We start from the raw sequence: 8,068 nt of genomic DNA on the forward strand, positions 1-8,068 counted from the left end.
ACTGAATAAATGACAATTTGTTTTACTAACTTGTTGTGCTCAGTGAATGATCCTGGTAAAAATGTGTAAATGACCTGGACTCCTGTGACATTGAGTACTAATGCACATCGGCGGGGCTCAATGTGGCGTGAGAGATGCTCGCTCCCGGCGAGGATCCCTCGGCTCCTGTAGTGGTGGAGATGATCAGCGCGGCACGCATCCGGTAAGTAGAATGCTGTGTGTCGTGCACGGTGAAGCAAAACTTTATCCAAAGACGCTGGTAGCTCAGATTGTGTCAATATTTAACCCATTAGGAGAAAGGGTTTTAATTTGTAGTTCCAGTATGCTTCTCTCCTACTAATCTGATGTAGTCTATTTCCTCCTCTCCAGTGTTGTGGGGGATGGGGAGGGGGGGGTGTAACTCAATAGCCCGACAGACTAATCCCATTGGATTCTGATTATGATGTAATAAAAAAATGATGTGAAACACTGTGTGTGATAAATCCTTTCAGCACTGAAAGGGTTAATCCCATCGGCTATATAACTAGAGACACACTCCCTTCATCCATACACCCATGAGGAAGTGACGCAGGTCACGAAACTCGTATGGTCAGAGGTCACGACTCTAGCGCAGTAGTCTAGGTCCAGATGCAGTGACGTCCTTCCGGAAAGCTGAGCCACCGGCGTCTTTCCATACAGTTTTGCATCACTGCGCATATTTATCCTGCTTCTTGTACGTAGGACTCCCATTTTCCCCCTGGAAGAACGCCAGCGCTACGTCACCATCTTTAAAAAAAAATCAATTTTAAGATTTTTCCACATTAAATTGTCCTTGTATCTAATACCTTGCATTGTCTGCTAGCATTGTAATGCTTGTTTGTATGTGAGTTAATCATATGTAGTGTTTTCCCTCTGTTCGTCTCTCCCAGTCTTGTTTTCCAGTTCCAGTTCTTTAGTTTATTATCCACTCATTCATTGATTTTTGTTACAGTATTACACTATGTATTTTTTATTCTTCCCACACGTCCTGACGCTTACCCAATTGCCATCTGAAGCCGAAAACGAGAAGCAACTCTCAATGCATTAATTCTTGGTATAACATTTTATAAATTAAATAAATTATCCACTCACAGAAGAATATGTATCCAACCGGCAAAGTCCTCAGAATGTGAAACTGCCTGCTGTTCTGACACGCTTACAAACAGGACTGTGAGTGTTCTGAGATCGTTGTCCTGGCAACGGAGGATGCTCTGATGGTTTGTGGGTAGCTGCCTGCATTCCTCCTATAATCAGGCTGAGATACAAGCAGCTACTGGAATTTGGACACCTGCACTTGGGCTGGGACGTAAATTTGAGGGAGTACACAATCGCTGTGAGCACCAATGAGGACGTCTGCTTCTCCACACACCTTGTGATGATGTCATCCGTTCCTGCCTATTTCTACTGGGGCTGTGTTAGATCTCATTCAGCAACCCCTGGGTGAATCAGCGAGAGAGAGTGAGAGCAGGCGTTTCACATTTTGAAGACTGATGGTTGGATACATATTCTGTTTGTTGCATCAGGACTTCAATTATTTGCATTGGACATTAATGCATTTATACTATTACTATTTTTTTGGGGGGGGTTGACTCAGTCTGTTGAGGACGCAGAGTTAGGCCGTGCTTATAGTGCTGGCGACGGCGCCTGAAAACAAACGCATTGCCGCCGCGTGTGCTTATAGTGCGCACGACGACGACAAAGCGAAAACTGGTAGCCGGCAAAATTTGATTTTTCAAGGGCTGTCGCGTCACGTGAGAGCCCTTGAACCAATCAAATTGCCGGAAACACGCGACACCGCTGCCCGGCGAAATCCCCACATCTTTTTAAATGTCCCTTTTTTTGTGCTGTTCCGGATTTGGCCATCAGAGCAGGGGGGGCAGCAGAGAGCACAGAATGCAGGCAGAGAGGAGAGCAGGAGGAGAGCGGAGACCGGTCTGACTGCAGAGGGTGGGGGAGGGGTTAGCTGCAGAGGGTGGGGGAGGGGTTAGCTGCAGAGGGTGGGGGCGGGGTTAGCTGCAGAGGGTGGGGGAGGGGTTAGCTGCAGAGGGTGGGGGAGGGGTTAGCTGCAGAGGGTGGGGGAGTGGTTAGCTGCAGAGGGTGGGGGAGGGGTTAGCTGCAGAGGGTGGGGGCGGGGTTAGCTGCAGAGGGTGGGGGAGGGGTCTGACCGCAGAGGGTGGGGGAGGGGTTAGCTGCAGAGGGTGGGAGAGGGGTTAGCTGCAGAGGGTGGGGGAGGGGTTAGCTGCAGAGGGTGGAGGTGGGGTCTGACAGCAGAGGGTGGGGGAGGGGTTAGCTGCAGAGGGTGGGGGCGGGGTTAGCTGCAGAGGGTGGGGGCGGGGTCTGACTGCAGAGGGCGGGGGTTAGCTGCAGAGGGTGGGGGCGGGGTTAGCTGCAGAGGGTGGGGGCGGGGTCTGACAGCAGAGGGTGGGGGTGGGGTTAGCTGCAGAGGGTGGGGGCGGGGTTAGCTGCAGAGGGTGGGGGCGGGGTTAGCTGCAGAGGGTGGGGGCGGGGTTAGCTGCAGAGGGTGGGGGCGGGGTCTGACTGCAGAGGGTGGGGGCGGGGTTAGCTGCAGAGAGTGGGGGCGGGGTTAGCTGCAGAGGGTTGGGGCGGGGTCTGACGCAGAGGGTGGGGGCGGGGTCTGACTGCAGAGGGCGGGGGTTAGCTGCAGAGGGTAGGGGCGGGGTTAGCTGCAGAGGGTGGGGGCGGGGTCTGACTGCAGAGGGTGGGGGCGGGGTCTGACTGCAGAGGGTGGGGGCGGGGTCTGACTGCAGAGGGTGGGGGCGGGGTCTGACTGCAGAGGGTGGGGGCGGGGTCTGACTGCAGAGGGTGGGGGCGGGGTCTGACTGCAGAGGGTGGGGGCGGGGTCTGACTGCAGAGGGCGGGGGTTAGCTGCAGAGGGTGGGGGCGGGGTTAGCTGCAGAGGGTGGGGGCGGGGTCTGACTGCAGAGGGTGGGGGCGGGGTCTGACTGCAGAGGGTGGGGGAGGGGTCTGACTGCAGAGGGTGGGGGCGGGGTTAGCTGCAGAGGGTGGGGGCGGGGTTAGCTGCAGAGGGTGGGGGCGGGGTCTGACTGCAGAGGGTGGGGGCGGGGTCTGACTGCAGAGGGTGGGGGCGGGGTCTGACTGCAGAGGGTGGGGGCGGGGTCTGACTGCAGAGGGTGGGGGCGGGGTCTGACTGCAGAGGGTGGGGGCGGGGTCTGACTGCAGAGGGTGGGGGCGGGGTCTGACTGCAGAGGGTGGGGGCAGGGTCTGACTGCAGAGGGTGGGGGCGGGGTCTGACTGCAGAGGGCGGGGGTTAGCTGCAGAGGGTGGGGGCGGGGTTAGCTGCAGAGGGTGGGGGCGGGGTCTGACTGCAGAGGGTGGGGGCGGGGTCTGACTGCAGAGGGTGGGGGCGGGGTCTGACTGCAGAGGGTGGGGGCGGGGTCTGACTGCAGAGGGTGGGGGCGGGGTTAGCTGCAGAGGGTGGGGGCGGGGTTAGCTGCAGAGGGTTGGGGCGGGGTCTGACGCAGAGGGTGGGGGCGGGGTCTGACTGCAGAGGGCGGGGGTTAGCTGCAGAGGGTGGGGGCGGGGTTAGCTGCAGAGGGTGGGGGCGGGGTCTGACTGCAGAGGGTGGGGGCGGGGTCTGACTGCAGAGGGTGGGGGCGGGGTCTGACTGCAGAGGGTGGGGGCGGGGTCTGACTGCAGAGGGTGGGGGCGGGGTCTGACTGCAGAGGGTGGGGGCGGGGTCTGACTGCAGAGGGTGGGGGCAGGGTCTGACTGCAGAGGGTGGGGGCGGGGTCTGACTGCAGAGGGCGGGGGTTAGCTGCAGAGGGTGGGGGCGGGGTTAGCTGCAGAGGGTGGGGGCGGGGTCTGACTGCAGAGGGTGGGGGCGGGGTCTGACTGCAGAGGGTGGGGGCGGGGTCTGACTGCAGAGGGTGGGGGCGGGGTCTGACAGGAGAGGGTGGGGGCGGGGTCTGACTGCAGAGGGTGGGGGCGGGGTCTGACTGCAGAGGGTGGGGGCGGGGTTAGCTGCAGAGGGTTGGGGCGGGGTCTGACGCAGAGGGTGGGAGCGGGGTCTGACTGCAGAGGGCGGGGGTTAGCTGCAGAGGGTGGGGGCGGGGTTAGCTGCAGAGGGTGGGGGCGGGGACTGACTGCAGAGGGTGGGGGCGGGGTCTGACTGCAGAGGGTGGGGGCGGGGTCTGACTGCAGAGGGTGGGGGCGGGGTTAGCTGCAGAGGGTGGGGGCGGGGTTAGTGTCAGCGGAGGCTCAGCAGTGAGAGCCGGAAGTAAGGTGCCTGCTGCCAGTCAAGATGGCTTCCCCCCCCCCTCCCCATGCTCCACAGTGACAGGTAGGACACAGAGAGAGTGACTGTGTCTGTGTCTGTGTGTCACTGGCTGTGTGTGTGTGTCAGTAGCTCTGTGTGTGTGTGTGTGTTTCAGTGGCTCTGTGTGTGTGTGTGTGGGTCAGTGCCTCTGTGTGTGTGTGTGGGTCAGTGCCTCTGTGTGTGTGTGTGTGTGTGTGTGGGTCAGTGGCTCTGTGTGTGTGTGTGGGGGGGGGGGGTCAGTGGCTCTCTGTGTGTGTGGGGGGGGGTCAGTGGCTCTCTGTTTGTGTGGGGGGGTCAGTGGCTCTGTGTGTGTGTGGGGGGGTCAGTGGCTCTGTGTGTGTGTGTGTGGGGGTCAGTGGCTCTGTGTGTGTGTGTGTGTGTGGGGGTCAGTGGCTCTGTGTGTGTGTGTGGGGGGGTCAGTGGCTCTGTGTGTGTGTGTGTGGGGGTCAGTGGCTCTGTGTGTGTGTGTGGGGGTCAGTGGCTCTGTGTGTGTGTGTGTGGGGGTCAGTGGCTCTGTGTGTGTGTGTGTGTGGGGGTCAGTGGCTCTGTGTGTGTGGGGGGGTCAGTGGCTCTGTGTGTGTGTGTGTGGGGGTCAGTGGTTCTGTGTGTGTGTGGGTCAGTGGCTCTGTGTGTGTGTGTGGGGGGGTCAGTGGCTCTGTGTGTGTGTGGGTCAGTGGCTGTGTGTGTGTGTGGGGGGGGGGTCAGTGGTTCTGTATGTGTGTGGGGGGGTCAGTGGCTCTGTGTGTGTGTGTGGGTCAGTGGCTCTGTGTGTGGGTGTGTGGGTCAGTGGCCCCGTGTGTGTGGGTCAGTGGCTCTGTGTGTGTGTGGGTCAGTGGCTCTGTGCGTGTGGGTCAGTGGCTCCTTGTGTGTGTGGGTCAGTGGCTCCTTGTGTGTGTGGGTCAGTGGCTCCTTGTGTGTGTGGGTCAGTGGCTCTGTGTGTGTGTGGGTCAGTGGCTCTGTGTGTGTGTGTGTGGGTCAGTGGCTCTGTGTGTGTGTGGGTCAGTGGCTCCTTGTGTGTGGGTCAGTGGCTCCTTGTGTGTGTGGGTCAGTGGCTCTGTGTGTGTGTGGGTCAGTGGCTCTGTGTGTGTGTGGGTCAGTGGCTCTGTGTGTGTGTGGGTCAGTGGCTCTGTGTGTGTGTGGGTCAGTGGCTCTGTGTGTGTGTGGGTCAGTGGCTGTGTGTGTGTGTGTGTGTGTGTGTGTGTGTGTGTGTGTGTGTGTGTGTGTGTGTGTGTGTGTGTGTGTGTGTGTGTGTGTGTGTGTGTGTGTGTGTGTGTGTGTGTGTGGGTCAGTGGCTCCTTGTGTGTGTGGGTCAGTGGCTCCTTGTGTGTGTGGGTCAGTGGCTCCTTGTGTGTGTGGGTCAGTGGCTCCTTGTGTGTGTGGGTCAGTGGCTCCTTGTGTGTGTGGGTCAGTGGCTCCTTGTGTGTGTGGGTCAGTGGCTCCTTGTGTGTGTGGGTCAGTGGCTCCTTGTGTGTGTGGGTCAGTGGCTCCTTGTGTGTGTGGGTCAGTGGCTCCTTGTGTGTGTGGGTCAGTGGCTCCTTGTGTGTGTGGGTCAGAGGGTGTGGGCGGGGTTAGCTGCAGAGGGTAGGGGCGGGGTCTGACTGCAGAGGGTGGGGGCGGGGTCTGACTGCAGAGGGCGGGGGTTAGCTGCAGAGGGTGGGGGCGGGGTTAGCTGCAGAGGGTGGGGGCGGGGTCTGACTGCAGAGGGTGGGGGCGGGGTCTGACTGCAGAGGGTGGGGGCGGGGTCTGACTGCAGAGGGTGGGGGCGGGGTCTGACTGCAGAGGGTGGGGGCGGGGTCTGACTGCAGAGGGTGGGGGCGGGGTCTGACTGCAGAGGGTGGGGGCGGGGTCTGACTGCAGAGGGTGGGGGCGGGGTTAGCTGCAGAGGGTTGGGGCGGGGTCTGACGCAGAGGGTGGGAGCGGGGTCTGACTGCAGAGGGCGGGGGTTAGCTGCAGAGGGTGGGGGCGGGGTTAGCTGCAGAGGGTGGGGGCGGGGTCTGACTGCAGAGGGTGGGGGCGGGGTCTGACTGCAGAGGGTGGGGGCGGGGTCTGACTGCAGAGGGTGGGGGCGGGGTTAGCTGCAGAGGGTGGGGGCGGGGTTAGTGTCAGCGGAGGCTCAGCAGTGAGAGCCGGAAGTAAGGTGCCTGCTGCCAGTCAAGATGGCTTCCCCCCCCCTCCCCATGCTCCACAGTGACAGGTAGGACACAGAGAGAGTGACTGTGTCTGTGTCTGTGTGTCACTGGCTGTGTGTGTGTGTCAGTAGCTCTGTGTGTGTGTGTGTGTTTCAGTGGCTCTGTGTGTGTGTGTGTGGGTCAGTGCCTCTGTGTGTGTGTGTGGGTCAGTGCCTCTGTGTGTGTGTGTGTGTGTGTGTGTGTGTGGGTCAGTGGCTCTGTGTGTGTGTGTGGGGGGGGGGGTCAGTGGCTCTCTGTGTGTGTGGGGGGGGGTCAGTGGCTCTCTGTTTGTGTGGGGGGGTCAGTGGCTCTGTGTGTGTGTGGGGGGGTCAGTGGCTCTGTGTGTGTGTGTGTGGGGGTCAGTGGCTCTGTGTGTGTGTGTGGGGGGGTCAGTGGCTCTGTGTGTGTGTGTGGGGGGGTCAGTGGCTCTGTGTGTGTGTGTGTGGGGGTCAGTGGCTCTGTGTGTGTGTGTGGGGGTCAGTGGCTCTGTGTGTGTGTGTGTGGGGGTCAGTGGCTCTGTGTGTGTGTGTGTGTGGGGGTCAGTGGCTCTGTGTGTGTGGGGGGGTCAGTGGCTCTGTGTGTGTGTGTGTGGGGGTCAGTGGTTCTGTGTGTGTGTGGGTCAGTGGCTCTGTGTGTGTGTGTGGGGGGGTCAGTGGCTCTGTGTGTGTGTGGGTCAGTGGCTGTGTGTGTGTGTGGGGGGGGGTCAGTGGCTCTGTGTGTGTGGGGGGGGTCAGTGGTTCTGTATGTGTGTGGGGGGGTCAGTGGCTCTGTGTGTGTGTGTGGGTCAGTGGCTCTGTGTGTGGGTGTGTGGGTCAGTGGCCCCGTGTGTGTGGGTCAGTGGCTCTGTGTGTGTGTGGGTCAGTGGCTCTGTGCGTGTGGGTCAGTGGCTCCTTGTGTGTGTGGGTCAGTGGCTCCTTGTGTGTGTGGGTCAGTGGCTCCTTGTGTGTGTGGGTCAGTGGCTCCTTGTGTGTGTGGGTCAGTGGCTCTGTGTGTGTGTGGGTCAGTGGCTCTGTGTGTGTGTGGGTCAGTGGCTCCTTGTGTGTGGGTCAGTGGCTCCTTGTGTGTGGGTCAGTGGCTCCTTGTGTGTGTGGGTCAGTGGCTCCTTGTGTGTGTGGGTCAGTGGCTCTGTGTGTGTGTGGGTCAGTGGCTCTGTGTGTGTGTGGGTCAGTGGCTCTGTGTGTGTGTGGGTCAGTGGCTCTGTGTGTGTGTGGGTCAGTGGCTCTGTGTGTGTGTGGGTCAGTGGCTCTGTGTGTGTGTGGGTCAGTGGCTCTGTGTGTGTGTGGGTCAGTGGCTGTGTGTGTGTGTGTGTGTGTGTGTGTGTGTGGGTCAGTGGCTCCTTGTGTGTGTGGGTCAGTGGCTCCTTGTGTGTGTGGGTCAGTGGCTCCTTGTGTGTGTGGGTCAGTGGCTCCTTGTGTGTGTGGGTCAGTGGCTCCTTGTGTGTGTGGGTCAGTGGCTCCTTGTGTGTGTGGGTCAGTGGCTCCTTGTGTGTGTGGGTCAGTGGCTCCTTGTGTGTGTGGGTCAGTGGCTCCTTGTGTGTGTGGGTCAGTGGCTCCTTGTGTGTGTGGGTCAGTGGCTCCTTGTGTGT

General features: G+C 60.3%; 1 protein-coding gene across 4 annotated transcripts in view; it reads right to left on the reverse strand.

The window, feature by feature from the left end:
* Positions 1 to 8,068, reverse strand: part of OSBP2 (oxysterol binding protein 2) — a 208,503-nt gene that overhangs the window by 189,924 nt on the left and 10,511 nt on the right. The gene's annotated exons all lie outside the window — the stretch shown is intronic.

This window comes from Ascaphus truei, chromosome 13 (genome assembly GCF_040206685.1).
Source record: "Ascaphus truei isolate aAscTru1 chromosome 13, aAscTru1.hap1, whole genome shotgun sequence".
NCBI classification, from domain to species: domain Eukaryota; kingdom Metazoa; phylum Chordata; class Amphibia; order Anura; family Ascaphidae; genus Ascaphus; species Ascaphus truei.